Genomic DNA, 19,059 nt, shown 5'->3' with positions numbered 1-19,059 from the left:
GGTCAGATCATCTCTGCTAACTTCTGTTCTTGGATGTTACTGCCGCCCCGGAGCGTGTTGGCCACTCATCGGCACAGCGTCTCTTTTCTGGGCTTTTTATTATTTTCATTGCTCTTTAATTTCTCTATCAGTCACTTCTAAGGTGATGGATCCACACCGTACCAGTCATCTACTCAGGGTTTTCAATTCTGAGTGTTAGGTGGGAGTTAGTGGCTGGTTTTCGAATGATGTTTTTCTGTTAATATGTTTGGATGTCACATTTCTTCATTGTGATAAAATATGCATAATATAAAATCTACCACCTTAAAAGTGTACAGTTGCAATGTGGACGATTCAGTGCGTTGTTACGTTCAGAATGTTTTGCAATCATCATCAGTATTTAGTTCCAGAACTTTCTCATCACCCCAAGTGGAAACTCATCACCCCATTAAGTCATCACCCCACTGTCTCTTCTCTCCAACCCCTGGCAACCCCTAATCTGTTTTCTGTCTCTATGGATTTGCCTATTCTGGACATTATGTGTGAATAGAAATATGTAGGGGGCGCCTGGGTGGCACAGCGGTTAAGCGTCTGCCTTCGGCTCAGGGCGTGATCCCGGCGTTATGGGATCGAGCCCCACATCAGGCTCCTCCGCTATGAGCCTGCTTCTTCCTCTCCCACTCCCCCTGCTTGTGTTCCCTCTCTTGCTGGCTGTCTCTATCTCTGTCAAATAAATAAATAAAATCTTAAAAAAAAAAAAGACTAGAATTATGTAATATGTGGCTCTTTGTGTCTAGCTTCCTTCACTTAGCTTACTAGTTTTCAGTGTCTATTCATGTCAAGACATGTATCAGTGCTTCCTTCCCCTTGTCCAGCTGAATAATATTCCTACATTGAGCTTTATTTTATTTTTTAAAATTTTATTTATTTATTTGAGAGAGAGAGCACAAGCAGGGGGAGGGACAGAGGAAGAGGGAGAAGCAGTCTCTCCGCTGAGCAGGGAGCCTGATGCGGGGCTCAGTCCCAGGACCCTGAGATCATGACCTGAGCCACAGGCAGACGCTTAACTGACTGAGCCACTCAGGTGACCCTACATTTAGCTTTTAATTAAAGCACATTTTAAAAATTATTTTTATTTTTATTTTATTTTTTAATATATTTTTAAAAGATTTTATGTATTTGAGAGAGAGCAAGAGAGAGAGCATGAGCAGGGGAGGTGCAGAGAGAGAAGCAGACTCCCTGCTGAGCAGGGACGCCAGTGCAGGGCTCGATCCTAGGACCCTGGGATCTTGACCTGAGCTGAAGGCAGACGCTTCACTAACTGAGTCACCCAAGCGCCCCCAACTGAAGCACATTCTATTGCTGACTCAGGACTCATGGGCCCTGTGTTCTCCACACATCCCTAGCTTCCTAGTTTATTCCTTTCCAAAGCATAGGTTGGAATATTCCTTGGGAACCTTTGTTTTATTAGTGAGATGATGATGCTGCTGATGATGATGATGGGGTGGTGATGATGGACGATACGTATTTTCTCTTGAGTACCTACTAGGTAACCATAATAGTGCTTGGAACTTTACACCCACTGTTAAGTCTCATTCTCAGAGAAGTCATGCTAATTTGAGTTTCAGGCCCATTTGACAAAGAGATAACTGAGGTACAGATGAGTTGAGTGACCCACCCAGTGTCCTCCGTGAGCGAAAACCAGAGTTGCGTTGGTGCTCAAGATGGCGGGCTTCGAGGCCTAACCTCTCATGGGCTCTTGATTTGCCCTGCTTCTTCCAAGATATTCCAGATCAGAGACTGAGAGAAGAACCTAGTTTTCCACTTGGTCTGAAGTCCTCGGGAAGTCATCTGAGTGGGGCTGTCTGTCGGATCATACTGACCTCTCCAGAACAGACTTCAACACTCGATGCTTCTGGAGAGCACCTCAGAGTCCCAGTGGTCGGGTTTCTTCACGGTGTGAGGTCCTGCCCGGAGCATTCCTGCCTCTGCACTTTCTTTGCTTCCTTCCTTTTAGTCATATCTGTCTTCCCTTCAAAATCAAGCTCAACCCACTTCCCTCGGAAGTCTTCTCCTACTTTGACCAACTCTCATCTCCCTACTCACCATTCTGACAGTGGACTTTCTTGTGCTTTGTCTTCAGGCCCTTACACATGGTCATATTAGTAATTACGGTTTTGTGTGCATATCTTGCTTCCGCAGGGACATGAAATGTGACTTCAGACCTGTCGTTGCTTCGCAGTTCTTCAGGAGACCCCCATCCCACCCCCAGCTTTTATCTCAGCTTTAGACACAGAATTATTATACTTTGAAATATTATTTGAAAGTAACCAATAAACAGTGGAATTCAACCCTGCACCATCTCCTTTGAACAAAAGCTGACCAAAGGCAGGAATTGAAAAATATGAAGACACAAACACAGGGTGGGTTTGGAAAGGAACTGCACTAGATTCTTATAGAAAGTAGTTTCGGGGAATCCGGAGGATAGCTCAGTGGTTAGCATCGAGACTGGTCAGCAGTGTTTGGCGTGGCCCCTCTGGGGAGTGGGGACATGGGCAGGTGTTCGCTCATCGCGGCAAGAATGGAAACCTCCAATTTCCTGCTAAAGAAGACTGAACATATATATTCAGTGTTCCTCTAAACACAATTTGGGGAAAGTTCATTAAAAGTTAAATAACCTGATTGCTTTCAAAGTTTTCATTTCGTACTGGAGATCTACTCCCCCGATGTAGAAGTCTTTCTTGCTTTCATTAATTTGATATTTGGAGAGGATGCTCATTGATTCTTTAAAGTCTTAAGGAAATGCTCTATTTGGTCTGGGCAGGGACAAATGCTACCAATACCTCAGTGGCTTTACACAGAAAGAGTTTACTGTTATTTCACATGGGTTGGTGGAGTGGGGAGTGGGGGGCTCTGCCCCCCACAGTCACTCCAGACCACCCATAGTGGTTTTAAATACTCTCCCCAACTGCTGCCGTGCACACACATCTTTGACACTCCCCTAATGGAGACGTGGCATCCGTGTCCCCTCTTCTTGAATCTGAGTGAGCTTCTTACTACTTTAACTACACTAACATGGCAGTCGTGATGCTGTGTGCGTTCTAAGCTGGCTCGACAAAGGCCACGCGGCGTCTGCCTCCCCTGCAGGAACACGCCTGCGTAGAGCCCTCGGTGGCCGTGAGTGGGCTCCAGCACCTTGATGTCACCATGTTGTGGGCAAGTCCTCACCACCTGCAGAGGCCGTAGCGGGCACCTGGGTGGCAGTCTTGGCCTTTGAGTCATATGTGTGTGAACAAGCCTTCAGATGATTCTAGACCTTAGCCACTGAGTCTTCCTGGTCCCAGACCCTGCAGAGCATCAACAAGTCTCCCCCTTTTCCCTGTTCAAATGTTTGACCCCGAGAATGCCAGAGCAGAAGTTGACGGGTGGTGTAAGCCATTCAGTTCTTCCTCAGCAACAGTACCTGGCATGTCACCTGTGCCACCTTCTCCTCCACGGCGGGGTCAGGGCTCACTGACAGGGCAGGAGATGGCAGGAGAGCCGAGACACAGCAATGAAACCTTTTGACCTGGAAGTACCATGCTTCATATTTCAATAGCCATGACTGATCCCATTAGCAGCCTTAATTTCAAGAGGACAGAGAAAGATAATTAGCAAATCCCTAGAAATAGACCAGAACTAGGAATTGACGAACATCAGTAACTTCCACCTCTGAAAACTGATAACCCCATACCTCCTGCTAGGGACTACGTTGTGCAACCCCACCCCCCAGTTGTATGTTGAAGCCCTCTCCTCTAGTGTGATGGTTTTTCAGGTAGGGCCTTTGGGAAGTAATTTGGTTTAGATGAGGTCATGAGGGTGAGGCCTTCAGGATGGGATTAGTGCCCTTGTAAGAAGAAACACCGGAGCGTTTGCACTCACTCACTCTCCCCGCTGCCATGTGAGGACAGTGAAAAATCAGTTGTATGCAAACCAGGGACAGAGCTCTCACCGGAAACTGACTATGCTGGCACCTTGATCTGGAGTTCTACATTCCAGAACCGCGAGACGGTAAATTTCAGTTTAAGCCCCCTCCCCGCCCAGTGCACGTTATGGCAGCCTGAGCTGACGGACAAGTCCCACACCGCAAATGCATTCAGACTTATCTCCTAAGTCCTCAACTTGCTCAGTAAGTTGGCTAGGACTTTGCACAGCGAAGGAAATAGAGTCCGTATGGTTTATGCTTTCCTCCCGTTACATTATTTCATCTGGGTCGTATTCATCCTACACCACAGCATGCGTGGTTACAGGTAGAACTTACATTGCTCTGACTACTAGTCACATTGATGTGCCTGATGAATTTGGAGGGTCCCAACATTTTGGCAAGTGACACGAGTCAATAGATTGATAGATAATGATACGCAAGAGGCAGCCGCCAGCCCACTATGGCTCTCTTCTGTGAGAAGCAGTCATGCTCAGGTCCTTCTGGAGGTAAGCAGATTTCTATACCACATTCCACTCCCACCTGGTTTCATCTGTCACATCCCTCCAGGTAAGAGAAAAAAATGTCCGTGTGATCAGAAGAACCAGATTAATGCTGGGATTCTCAGTACTATCACCGTCCATGCTGATTGGGCTGCCAAGTCATAGCTAATGCACAATATTTTAAAGGGAAAAGAATCACTTTAAAAATGACCCAGCAGTTGTGCACCTGGGTGGCTCAGTTTGTTAAGCGTCTGCCTTCGGCTCAGGTCATGATCCCAGGGTCCTGGGATCGAGCCCCATGTCAGGCTCCCTGCCCAGCGTGGAGTCTGCTTCTCCCTCTCCCTCTGCTTCTCCCCACTGCTCATGCTCTCTCTCATTCTCTCTCGCAAATAAATAAATAAAAAATCTTTTAAAAAATGATCCAGCAAAGGGCGAATTGTACCGAACCATAATTTTGGGTACTTATTATTCACCAATGATATTCTGGTTTTGAAACAACATTATAAATTTCTCGCAGGCTAATGGACAATTATAAACAGATTTGCTATGCTTTGTTTTGTTATAGCTAATGGGCTCCATAAATAAGATTCTAGTGGATGCTAATGGACTGGGTTCCTTCCGAGGATTCATGCAATCGTTGCATTTTGGATCGTCCTTAGACAACTACAGTTGTGCACCAGGGAAGGTGCCATCTTTAAAGGAGGAAATTTTATCACGGAGAAGATATTGACGTGCGGGTGAATCCTGGGGAGGCTTGCCTTGAGCTCCCTGCAAGTGCCCACGCCAGCTGGCGTTCTCTCCCTGCTCTGCCTACAAGTGCACTGTTACCAAAATCAACGATTAATGGTTGAAAAAGTCTGAAAAATGGATATCCCTTTGACCTTTCTAAGGTTTGTCATTTAGTTGACATACCCATTACCTCAAAAATCAAATGTGTTTGTCTAAACATTATTCTGATGTTTACTTTGGGCACTAAAGGGCAGACGGCTGACCACGGACCCGCTGACAGTGATCAATTCAGCCCCGAATCTTGTCACTTTCCCTGTTTATTCTGCTATCAATCTCCCCTTGGCCTGCCACCACGGCCACTTTCTGCTGCTCAGGCGCTTTTAAAACTAACAATAATCCAATTTAGAATTGATCAATGAGAATGTGTGGTCAGTAAGCAAAATGACAAAGTCTGCATGTAACCGCTGACCACAGTCAGGGGTATATTTTATACGGGCTGAAGGCAAATTTTAATTAATTAATACATTGATTAATTAAATGCTAACAGCACGTGAGCCTCTTCCCTGGGGTTTTCTAAAAGTCAGATCCTCTAAGTTTTATTATCTTAGGAATGGGGAAACTAGGCCCGTTCACACTGCTAGAACCAGTATCTTCTGGAAGAGCGTGTCTGGGGGAACGCCCTGAGAGGGTGGGGATGGTCTACACCTGTGCCGTCGAATGTGGAAGCCAGCAGCCACCTGTGGCTGAACTTGAACTATGGCTTGTGCACCTGAGGAACTCTATGTTTAATTATATTTAATTTAAATTAATTTGAAGTCGAAGTTAAGTAGCTTTGTCTGGGTAGTGGCTCTGATACTGGACAACTCAATTCTAGAGTGTGGAGTTTTTTGTGATCAGGTGAGGTTTGCCAATGCTGTTTAGAAAGTCGTTCTGTCTAGACCCTGCGTATCCGGAGGTCGTAGTCTCTGGCCGGATCTGACGCGGCCACAAACCAGGCAAGAGAAGTTCAAGGAAATAGTCCAAATCTTGCCCATGTCCTAAAGACACTGTCGTGTCTGACCAGAGCATCTTTCCTGGTCCACAGGAGTGGGGTTCCCTCCATGGTTAGAGGGCCTGGATGCTGGTCTGCAGGGATAGCTTCTGCCCCGCAGAGAGTAAGGCTCCAACAGGAGAGGGGAGCGTGCAGGGAAGGTGCAAGAGAGAGAAGCAGGTTACTTTTCCTAAAAATCCCCCGGGCAAGCCCCATTCTGGCTGCATCCCAGGTCTGGTTTCTAAGACAGAATGTTCCTTCGGGTTCCCGGCGCCAAGTGGCTCCTGGCTTCCAGGCATGACCAGACCCCTCTCTGGGCCATAGGTTTCTGGTTCCTGAATTGACTGGGCTCCTGGACCCTCCTTTTTTTTTTTTTTTCTCCTTCCCTCAACCTCAAATTCCCTTTTTGCCAAATTCAACAGTGGGGAGTCATTTGATAGATTTTTTAAGACGATTTGAAAAATTACTTCTTATATTGAACACTACATCTGAAACTAATGATGTACTTCTTATAAGTTGGCTAATTGACTTTATATTTTAAAAAAGTAAAAAAAAAATTAAAAAAAGAAAAAATCACTTCTTGAAATGTTACCTTCAATGAGCAAGTAGTTTCAGAAACTAATTACTATTAAGGTTAGAACTATAAATGGTATTTGGGAGCCTTTTTAAAAACATGAAGTCAATTTAGCTTTTATCTCTAGATAGATATATGTCAAAAGCTAGATTAGAAATTTTTAAAAAACCACATCACTTATTTGAATTTCAAAGTTTATGGGGGGAAATTAGGAGCAAGTAGAAACATTTTATGAGGGCTGTGTTTTAATGAATGGAGATTTAGAATGCTGTCCGACAGTACTGTCATGGAAGGAAGTGGTCTGGGTATTCCCTTGAGGGGAAACCAAATCTATAATTCTTGTGTTATTTATCTACCAACAACAACGAAATTAAAAACAAAAGCCAGTGCTTATTTTAAAGAAATGGAAAAAGTTCATTTCTTGAAAGTCTTAAGTAGGACAAAACTATTTAATTTGGGGCATTTAAAAAATATAGTGTTTAACAAAGCTTTATGTGACATACTATAAAAATTTGACAGTGACAACAAAGGGTTATCTCATAATGAGAAGTCCTTAAATTAAAAAAAAAAAAATATATATATATATATGTATCCCATCCGTGGTTCTACTACCCAAAGACAGACATTGTTAATATTTTCTTGTATTTCTTTCTAATCCTTCTTTTGTTTTCAATCTAAAGGCAAAGGTCATGCGTATACTATTTTTATCCCACTTTTCTCATTCAACATATATTTTCCATATATTGCATATGATTGATAAATATAATTTTTGAAGTTACATCATAGTGAAGTGACTACACATATTTGTGCAATATTATAATTTTGTTTGATATTGAGATTATTTCTGAAAACTTTTGTGCTATTGTAAATAATGCGTTTCGATATTCAGGATTATTTTCTTAGGCTCCATTCTTAAAAGTGGACTTCCTGAGTTATAGAGTATAAACATTATAAGGCTCTTTGCCAAATTGCTTTCCAAAAGGCTTATCCCAAAATATCAGCAATATTCGAGAGTACCCCTTCCGCAATTCCCACATCAGCAATGGATACTATTATTTTTTTTAAAAAAATCTTTGCTAATTTGATAGGGGTCAAATGTGACTTCATTGTTATTTTAATGCACCATTCCTTGATTACCAGTGAAGGAAAGCATTTTCCACACATTTGTTGATTAGTTATATTTCCTTTCTGGAAATTGCCTATTCACATCCTTTGTCAATTTATCTATTAGAGCTTCAGTATTTTAAAATTCAATCTGATTAACCTCTTTCTATATGAGAATATTAGTACTTTGTCTATATAGTATTTCCTGTGACTCCTTTCCCTCAAATATGATGGTTGCCTTTTAATTTTGTTCTATTTCTTTATTTTGGATGAACAGGGGGTTAAATTTTTAACTTAGTAAAAGAGATTAATGTATTTATTCTACATTTAGTAAATTATATCTCCGCCAGTGATGGTAAATTAAAAAAAAATTTTTTTTCTCCTTGATTTTTATATTGGTATTCTATATTTCATTTTTAAATTTCCTAGAATTTATTTTGGTGAGTAATTTTAGGTGAGCATCTAAATAGATTTTTCTTTCATCGAATGATCAACTGCACCAAGGTGACTTATTCAAGAAATGACTCACCCTTCCTCATTCATTTAAAATGTTTCTTTTACCATTATTTACATAGGTATTTTTTAGTTTATGAGAGAGTCGATTTCTTGATATTAGGTTCTGGTAATTTTCACTTTCAACTTGTTCCAGAATTTCAATGCTTCACTTACTATCAGTTTATACCATTGGTCATTGGCTGAGTGGTCTGGAATATTCCCAATGTTACTCTTTCTGAAGAAGGTGTTTTGTTTTATTTTAGTGTGTGGGTGTGTGTGTGTGTGTGTGTGTGCACGCACGCGTGAGTGCGCTGTGGGAAGAGTGAGTATTGATTATTGACTTTTTTACTGACATATTTTGAGTTTTACTTTTTCCAAATTCTTCCCATTTCTGCAGCCCATAGAGTCTTTTCCAACCCTTCCGGTGGGAAGAACTTTATTCTGTCTCTTTCTCCTGCACGGCATTGTACTTCCCTTAGAACATCATGGGGCACCTGGGTGGCTCAGTCAGTTAAGCATCTGCCTTCAGCTCAGGTCATGATCCCAGGGTCCCGGGATGGAGCCCCCCATGGGGCTCCCCTCTCAGCAGGGAGCCTGCTTCTCCCTGTATTTAATAAATATGTATTTATTATTTAGTGTGGCATATATTTATTTAAACAAATGCTTTCCTTTGACTTGATATCCGATATCACTGTGGGTAGGAGAACCATTACACACATTTTCCTGAATAGAAAAGAGGACTTGAAAGGGGAAACCATTTACCCAAATCTTACTCATTTATTTATGCATCAAGATTTAGAAGACTGGGAAAAGGCTACACATTGTGCTACGTTTCCATTGATTTGAAGATGAATGAGACACAGCATTGGCCTTGAAGGGTATCATAGAAAGTAGGATGAACAAGCCAGGAAACACTTTCAGTTCATTTGGAGAGGGTCTCACTTAGTAGGAGGTACATAAGGGACCACGGAGGGGTGCAGTGGTTTTCAACCTTGGTTGCACATTAGAATAATCCCTAGGAGTTAAAAAGATACTCAGCTGCAGACCCTACCCCAGACTATGTGAATCACAGTCTCTGCGTGTGGAAGTTCTAATCAGCTGGGTAGAGACAAGGAGGAGAAGGATGAAACACACAAAGGGAACTTCATGCATACAGAGGATTCTGGGGAGCAACAAACAGGTCGTTGACCTAATGTAGGCTGCTTCCTCCCCACGGCCTCCACGCTGGTTGGCTGAAGGGTTATTGGAGAGAACCCTGGGGGAAGCAGAGATATGTGGATTCGTGGGATGGGGGAAAGCTACCATTTGCTGAGTGCTTCTGGGTGCCAAGCACTGTACTGGGCTCACACATTCTCTCATTAGTTGTTGTAAGACTTGCTGAGTTCTGTGTCATTATCCCAGTCTGACAGACAAGGAACCCAAGGCTTGGGGTGGTTGGGAAGCTTTCTCAGGGTCACAAAGCTGATCAATTTCTAGAGAGACTTGATTTCCATATACTAGGTGGCCTTGTATCATTGAGGTAAGTAGTGGAAGAAATGCCCAGCTCTGGGGGCTTTACTAACAACATTGATGTTTGAGTCGAGTCTGTTTGCCAGGTGGGGATGGGAAAGAGGGTGAACTAGACTTTGGGACACATACAACCAGTGGACAGCTCAGATGAATGAAGCAGTGACACTTTCAGAGGGATCCAAGCAATTTGGTATGTCTCAGCATGGACTGATGTGGAGGAGAGGACAACAAAAATCCATTTTATGAATTATTAATCCATTGTTAATAACAATATGCTACCACCCATTGTAATAAAACTTTTGAGCAGGAACACTACATTTTGACATTCTAAATGGTCAGTGGAGAGTTCCATGCTATGTAGCATGGTGTCGACACATAACTGGGTGATATCAGAAGGAATGCCTTAGCTTTCCAATACTCTGAGAGACTTGTTTCTTTCAACCGCGTTAGGATAGATTAGGGGAAATTGCACATACGATTACCTTGACAGATGTTTTCTTTAGTTGAGTTTTATTTCTGCCATTTTCTTTGCCCAATTTCAATAGTCAGTCTGATGTAGTTCGAAGGTTTTGCTAGGGGAATGTTTTCATATGTTAATTTAAGTAAATTCTATATTTCTATGAATAAATATTTACTTTCTCTTAGGAAAATATGAGCAAATCTTAAACTCTCTCTGGTTTCAACCAACTCAAGCATGGATAGTCTCTATAGTCATTTTTGACTCCCCACAAATGCACGAGCCTCTACGTACGTACTTATATCCTACTCGATGGACATCAGTTTGTTATTAAGATAATAATCTCTCAGCAGGATAGTCTCCCCTGATGGCCCGGTCAATACATTTATAGAATGTAATTAAATCCTATCACTTCCATGACAGGAAATTGATGACCTTTTAATTATTTCAAGATAACTGAATATGTAATCATTTTCTCCTTTAACTGGGAGAGAACTGTGTATTTTGAATAAATTGAAAGTAGAATGTAAATACTTGTTTTTTTATGAGCTGCACTTCTGCACTCATGTTGCACAAGACATGATTTTGGGATGCTTTCCACAGGACTTAGGAAAACAATTTAGAAAAGCCAGTGTTAAACACAGAGATTAATATTTAGTAAACAGTGGTTCAAAGACACTTGGTGATTATTGGATTTAGGAAAGATCTATCCCTACCACCATGGAATTTCATATTGTGGATAAATTCACAATCGTTTTTAAGATTGTCTGGTGGGAAATTTCTAGCAAGGAGCTTTCTAAAGGAGTTAAACGAGACTGAGGTCTGCTTCTAAAATCAGAGCTGTGGAATAGAGTTAATTCCCGTGGAGAAGACTGAGTTACAGCACGCTTTTATTATGTGTATTATTCTATTTTGGGTGACCTAATGAGATGGGACATTACAACATTCATATTATCCAAATCAAAGACCAAACCCAACGCGGGGTATGTGTAAGGGTTCTTGTGGGGATCATAGAACATAATATTTCAAATCACCATTCTTTCACACATCGGATGGCTTAGCTTTTATAGCTCTAGTGTGGCAGATTTCCCCCATTTGAAAATATATTTTATAACTCCCTTGAATAAGAAAATTCTCAATTTCTACATGATGTGTATGGGTGATTAAAAAAAAAAATCTATCCAAATGGGATCATTACTTTGCACTCAGATGCAATAAAATAGTTTTGTCTCCCCACGTGGACTACAAATGTTTAAACAGTCTTCTCACCACCTTCCATGAAGAGAAGGGAGAATTTGTGCCACCATTTGAAAAATTAACTAGTTAATCTTCAACTGAAATTCCAGTCAGCAAAATTAATGGGGAGTGGGACAATTTCGCTAGAAACACCCCATGATGGGTGCTTTGATTTATATCTGAACCGATTCAGTGTATAAGTTATGCCTAGAAGCAGCTCTTTACTGGATATATTTTATAAATAAATTACTATGGTGACTTGCGCACATCATATTTAAAATTTTCTTTTCTTTAAAAAACCGTGGCAAAGTTAGAATGGCAAAAATAGACAAGGCAAGAAACAACAATTGTTGGAGAGGATGTGGAGAAAGGGGATCCCTCCTACATTGTTGGTGGGAATGCAAGTTGGTACAGCCACTCTGGAAAACCGTGTGGAGGTCCCTTAAAAAGTTAAAAATTGAGCTACCCTATGATCCAGCCATTGCACTACTGGGTGTTTACCCCAAAGATACAGACGTAGTGAAGAGAAGGGCCATATGCACCCCAATGTTCATAGCAGCAATGTCCACAATAGCTAAATCGTGGAAGGAGCCGAGATGCCCTGCAACAGATGACTGGATTAAGAAGTTGTGGTCCATATATACAATGGAATATTACTCAGCAATCAGAAAGAATGAGTTCTCAACATTTGCTACAACATGGACGGCACTGGAGGAGATAATGCTTAGTGAAATAAGTCAAGCAGAGAAAGACAACTATCATATGATTTCTCTCATCTATGGAACATAAGAACTAGAATGATCAGTAGGGGAAGAAAGGGATAAAGAAAGGGGGGGTAATCAGAAGGGGGAATGAAACATGAGAGACTATGGACTATGAGAAACAAACTGAGGGCTACAGAGGGGAGGGGGGTGGGGGAATGGGATAGACCGGTGATGGGTAGTAAGGAGGGCACATATTGCATGGTGCACTGGGTGTTATACACAACTAATGAATCATCGAGCCTTACATCGAAAACCGGGGATGTACTGTATGGTGACTAACATAATATAATAAAAAATCATTATTAATAAAAAAAAATAAAATAAAATAAAAAACCGTGGCAAGCATGTGCTGAAACATCTCTTTAACCCGAGCTTCTCTTTAGAAAACAGTTTGGAATGTTCTGAATCTTTTCCCTTAACCTCGAAGAAGCTTTAGGATTGTTCAGATGTTGATCCCAGCGATGTGAAACAATTTTCTGATCTTTATTACTGTTATGATGATGGCTGTTGATCTGGAGTATAAACCCCTTGTGCCAGGGGAAAAAAAAAAAAAAAAAAGCCATAGGCAGGTGGTTCTTACGTTCCTGATAAACAGGGTGGGTGAAGCCCGAGCAATAAATGCAAGCAAGCCTTCCTCCTCTCTAAACTCCACAAGCGGAACACGAAGTACTAGAGGGCAGGGGTAGATCGGAGTGACTATGATCAGCGCTCAGTGTGTGTGGGAGGACCTCCGTTAAATGCTTCTTTTACTTAGCTTCACCAATAAGCCTTTTTTTTTTTTTTGGTGGTTTACTTTTTAAAAAATTTTTTAAAAAAATTATGCTACGTTCGTCACCATACAGTACATCATTAGGTTTTGATGTATGTTCCATGATTGTTTGCCTAACACCCAGTGGGCCATGCAATACGTGCCCTCCTTAATACCATTCACTGGGCTAGCCCATCCCCCCACTCCCTCCCCTCTAAAATCCTCAGTTTGCTTCCTGGAGTCCATAGTCTCTCACCAATAAGCCTGTCTTGCAAGCTGGCCTTGTGCTGGGGGCTGGAGATTCAGGGTTGACCGACAGAGGATTCCTGTTGGGAAAGAGCTGGAAGTTAAGTGGAAGAGACACATCCTGCATCATGAAGTATGTACGAGAATAGGGATTCATACGCTGGAAAAACTGAAGAGGGAATGATCGATCCTGCAGGAGAGGGGAAGGCATGTGTTCACACAGGAGTGATATTTGAGTTGGCTCCTGAATCCTTGCACAGATGTTTATGAAGAAATAGCGAAAGTAGGTCCACATTCTTGGCTTGCTCTTCTTAAACAAGTTCGATTCATGAACTGAGGGCCGTGGATGCTAATGAGCTCTTGTTGTGTTACTCTATCACGCACGTTGGTAGCTGGCCCACTCCGATTTTTTCCCATGAAAACGGCTGTGTGCAATAGTCTTAATTTTACTAGCATTAAAATGTTAGTAACGATAAAATAAGAGCTGAAGTCTTTTAACTTTTCATCGTTGGTGGCTTTTAAGTGATCAATGCCGGGTAATGTCAAGAAACACGGGCGTCGTGAGAACGAGCAGGAACACTGGTTAAAATGGATTGAAACATCATTTTACCCTGAGCTGTGAATTTCTTGATTAAAAACAATTCCTTTCAGTGACCTAATTTCCTATGTCTATATATCAAATGACACCTGAATCATGTTAAAGCCTTAACCTTTTTCCATTTCCTCTTGTAAAACTGCTTGAATTTGACATCTTTTTAAGTGGAGCTGAAATTGTTTTCGCTTGTGATGTCAGAATCCAGATATGGTCAAGTGGATGCTTGGTGATATTTATCTTAACTATCTCCTTTTCTGAGATGTCTTCTTTTAGGGAAGAATAGAATTCCATTTTGGGTCTCCCTAGAATTAAAAATTGTCACTTAGCACAAAATTCCCTGTTGATTATTTGAATCCCACAGTTCTGGTAACCGAACAGATAAGAAGCAAGACAGTTGCTCCCGCTCAAGGTAACACCTGTGCTCATGTCATGAAAGGCCTTTGAGAGATCCATTAAAATGAATATTTTTAAGGAAAAAAAAAAAAAAAGAAGCAAGTGGTTTGCAAGCCTCTAGCCAGATGCTGGGTCTTAGTGCAAAGGCTGGAGCAGGAAAGGTTGTTGATGGGGTTTATGTTCCAGCCCGTCTGACTGTCCCACTGGGGGGCGGGGTGTCCCACCAGTTACCCCCTATCCCTTCAACACTGGCCCTACGGGGTATGGTCTCTTTACTATTCTCTCAAACTGCTTTCTCAAATACCTGCCATGGTCCATCTTGAGTATATCCGTGTTCCCGTTCAAACCACTATCATGAGACATCCTGTGTGCCAAGTACTATCCTAGGCTAAAGCAGTGAAAAGTCAGACAAGATTTCTGGCTCGCATGGAAATAAACTATAAGAAAGTAAACCAAGAAGAAATAAGGTAATTTCGGGTTGCAATAAATCCAATGGAACAAAAAATAAAATAAAATAATAAAACTAAATGATAAAATAAAATAAAAATAAAAATAAAACAAAACAAAACAGTAGTGATGTGGTAGACAAAAGGGGGCTGCCCGAAAGGGGTTTATTGAGATGGAGCAGCCAGGGAAGTCTTGTCTGAGACAGTGGTGAGGGAGCCAGCACAGTTCTGGGAAAGAGCATCCCAGGTGGAGGGAAATGTGGGAACACTGGGAAGACGAGGAAGAAGACCATGAAATCTAAAAAGGAAGGGAAAAGTGATTTTATTCTGAGGGTGACGGCGACACTTGGACGCTCAGGCAGAGGAGGGTTGGGAGCTGTCGGATGAGTCTGGCTGCTCCGTGCAGAGTGAGCTGTGGGGGGGACGAGGGGGAGCGGGGGCCAGCTAGAAGGCCCTGGCAGTGTCCTGGGGAAGAAGGGGAAGGAGCGATCGGGATTGAGGAGGACTCCTCACTCCTGACAACTGGGTGGTTGAAAGCAAGGAGTCTGAGGGAACATATGTTGTGAGTAGAAATCGAGACTTTGCTTGAAAACCTCCCTCTTTCTCTTGTCTCTCCCTCGCTCTCTCTCTGATAAATAAATACATCCATAAATACATAAATAAATCTTAAAAAAAAAGAGAGAGAGAGAAAAAGAAAAAGGGACACCTGGGTGGCTCAGTCTGTTAAGCATCTGCCTTCGGCTCAGGTCATGATCCCAAGGTCCTGGGGTTGAGTCCAGCACTGGGCTCCTTGCACAGCAGGGAGCCTGCTTCTCCTTCTGTCTTCAGTTCCCCCTGATTGTGCTCTCTCTCCCTCTCTCCCCTCTGTCTCTCAACCTGGCAAATAAAGAAATAAATCTTTAAAAAAAGAGACTTTGCTTGAAATCAAGTGTGAGAATACTTATTAGATGTTGAGATGCAAATATCAAGTAGGATGGTCAGCTTACAGGTCAGGAGCTGAAGATATGGAATTGAAATCGTTAATGTATACAAAGTGTTTAAAGTCAAGGCAAGTGAAACTTCCCAGGGCCAGAGTGTAGAGGAAATGATTATAGCAATTAGAAAATATTTAGGAGGGGTGCCTGCGTGGCTCAGATGGGTAAACATCTGCCTTTGGCTCAGGTCATGATCTCCAGGTCCTGGGATCTAGCCCCAGTTGGGTTCCCAGCTCAGCGGGGAGTCTGCTTCTCCCTCTCCCTCTGCCTCTCCCCCTGCTTGTGCTCTCTCTGCCCCTCTCTCTCAATTGAATAAATAAAACCTTAAAAAACAAAGAGAAAATATTTAGGAAAAAAGTGTTAAAAATTAAAAAAAATCAAAATATTAGAAAAAAACAGTATTTAGAAGACAAAAATAGTTCATATAAAAGTTGAAGAAATAGGAAACCTGAATAATTCTATAAATATGAAAGAAAATGTTTAAAAAAAAGACTTCCCACAAAGAAAATACTCAGATTATTTGTAGAACTTAGTGGCAAGTTCTACAAATAATTCTAACTTTATATTGTTTTAAAAATGTAGGCTTTATTATTATTTAGGGATGGCAACATCTGCAGGTCCGAAGATAACTGCCATTGAAAAGATGCTTTGTTACACTCACAGACCCCAAGAGGACAGTCATGCCACACCATGGATGCTGCGCCACAGGGGGGATGGGAGCTATGGGGAAGCCCCAGCATTGGTCAGGAGACAGAGGGAGGGGGAACTTGCATAAGAAACTTCATTGGGTTTTCTCAGGAAGGAAGGGGTGAGGCAAGGCAAGCTGGTTTAAGATTGGCTGGTTTGACAAATTCCAGGAGGCTCTGGGGCATAGGAGCTGTCCTTATTGTTTGGTACCTGAGCCTAGAGTGATTAGGACAAGTGAATAGGGGCCTAGAATTTGTGAGTCTGTTGAGGGAGGGGGTGAAGGATGTGGGCTGTGGATTGTTGGTTTGCATTTGAAAGGCATGCTCTCAGGGGTGGTTTACTATCTCTGAGATTAGTGAACCCAGGGAACAATGGAAAGGCCTTCCCTCCAGGGTCAGCAAGCTCGCCCCCACCACAACTGCGCCCCCCCCCCAAGTCAAAGCATCAGAAAATAAGAGACATAGCTAGTACATACATAAACTCTTCCAGAATATTGAAAAAGTCTAGCATGAATTTGACTACGCCTGACATGAATGGGGAAGGGAAGTGGCCGTGTAAACTTACCCATGAACACAGATGCTAAAATCTCATGTATCACTTGTGAATAATGAAAGTTTTGATTTTTTAATAACAATCCTTATGCATTTAGTTTATGTTTTCTTGCACTTGCTGAAACTTCCACTAAAATGTTGTTGGAAACTCTAATAACATGCATATGAATCTTCTTCCCGATACCCCTAGAAGAACTTCCAGTTTTTACCATGAAGTGTGATTATTGCCATAGTTTTCTTTATAGCTTAAGGATGTCCCTTCATAGCCTTAGTTTATTGAAAGTTTTTTTTTCTTTAAACACAAATGAGTGTTGAATTTTATTTAGTCATTTTTCTGCATCTACTGGAAGGATCATATGATGATTTCACAATCTGTTAATGCGGTTAGCGACATTAATTTACTTTCTAATATTAATCCAACTTTGCCTTCTTAGGATAAACCCAAATTTACCATGATGTATTTTCTTTTTCCATACGTTGCTAGATTCAGTTTGTGAATAATTTGTTCAGGATTTTGTATCTAATAAGTGAGTTTGGCAGATTTTGGTAACACAGTTAAGCTGAACTTTTTCTATTCTCTGAAGGGTTTTGTATATAATAGATGTTATTTCTTCTTTACATAGGTAAAAGATATACAAAGATGAAGCCATCTGTATCTAGAATTTTCTTTGTGGGAAGATTTTTATTTATAGGTAGAATTTCTAAGATAAATACAGAGCTATTTATATTTTTTCTTTCTTCTCGCGTCAGCTTTGGTAAGATGTGATTGTCAAGGAATGTTCATTTCGTCTAAATTGTTGAGTTTATTGGCATAACATTTCTCATAATCTTTTTATCATCTTTTTAATGTCTGTTTTCTGGAAAACGAGATGAGTATTTCATTGGTTTATTTCAGAAAGAAGGAATACTGCATTGTAAAAGAAGTGTAGCATTTGGGGAACTCCAATCTATTGTGTAGTCCTAAACCCAGGACCAAAGTAGGTATTATGAAATATTTCTAATATTTAGAAAAGAACAACAGCAACAATGAAAATCATGGTCCTTAACCCCAAAAGAATTTATAGTCAATTTATGTTGATACAAGGCTTCTACACATTTAGATTTCGAGATGGCAAGTCTAAGACTGCATTTATGCCAAATGCTATATGGTGGATTTCAGACTGCATGCGAGAATGCCAAAGGAAATGACAAATAAGACAAATAAGGTAGAAAATGAGTTAGTATTTTTAGGTTGTTTAGAATGTGAATATCTATGTTTTATGCATTTTTAAGCCAAATATATCTTTTTCTTAAAGACTTGTTTATTTATTTTAGAGAAATTGAGTGAGTGTGGGGAGGGGGAAAAGGGAGAGGGAGAGAGAGAATCTCAACTAGACTCCATGCCGAATATGGAGCCTGACATGGGGCTTGATCCTATGACCTTGAGATCATGACCTGAGCCAAGGTCAAGAGTCAGACACTTAACCAACTGAGCCTCCCAGGCACTCCTAGGTCAAGTATATCTTTTGCAAAAAACAAGTAATATCTGCTTCTCTTAAGGAAATTTGCTTTAAATTCATACTCTTTCCAAAGCCTGTATGTTTATGGCTCTCCTTGGCATGTTTTTCTTGGCCTAATAGATCCCTGGTTCCTTTTTAGTTTCTCAAAAACATTTTGTCTTTCTCTTCCAAACACTAAATTAATAGTTTTGTGATGAACTAAAACTCAAAACAAATTTCACTTACATTTTTGGCATGCATCAATTAAACTAGCCACAAATATTGGTGGTTTAGAGATGAGACAGAATTACCCAAGTTTGCCAAAGTGAGGTCCTGGTAATCTAGTGAATAACATACATGTATCTAAGTTTACCAGCTGGAAACAAAAGACCAAATTACAAAAATAAGTCATCCTTAGTATCCTGAGCGTGGAGTCTCATGTCTGGCTTTCACATGTGGAATTAAAATGGAAAGTTTAAGATATTTATTTAACTTATGGATTTTTTTTTTTTTTAATTAGGGAAACTAGGCATAACAGTTCTGGCTTTGTTTTAAAGTATGGCGATGTACAAAAATGCTCCTAAGCCCTTCTTACTCTAC

Source organism: Ursus arctos, unplaced genomic scaffold (assembly GCF_023065955.2).
Source record: "Ursus arctos isolate Adak ecotype North America unplaced genomic scaffold, UrsArc2.0 scaffold_4, whole genome shotgun sequence".
Lineage (NCBI taxonomy): Eukaryota > Metazoa > Chordata > Mammalia > Carnivora > Ursidae > Ursus > Ursus arctos.
The sequence above is the reverse complement of the archived record's forward strand: the minus strand, read 5'-3'. Positions refer to the sequence as shown.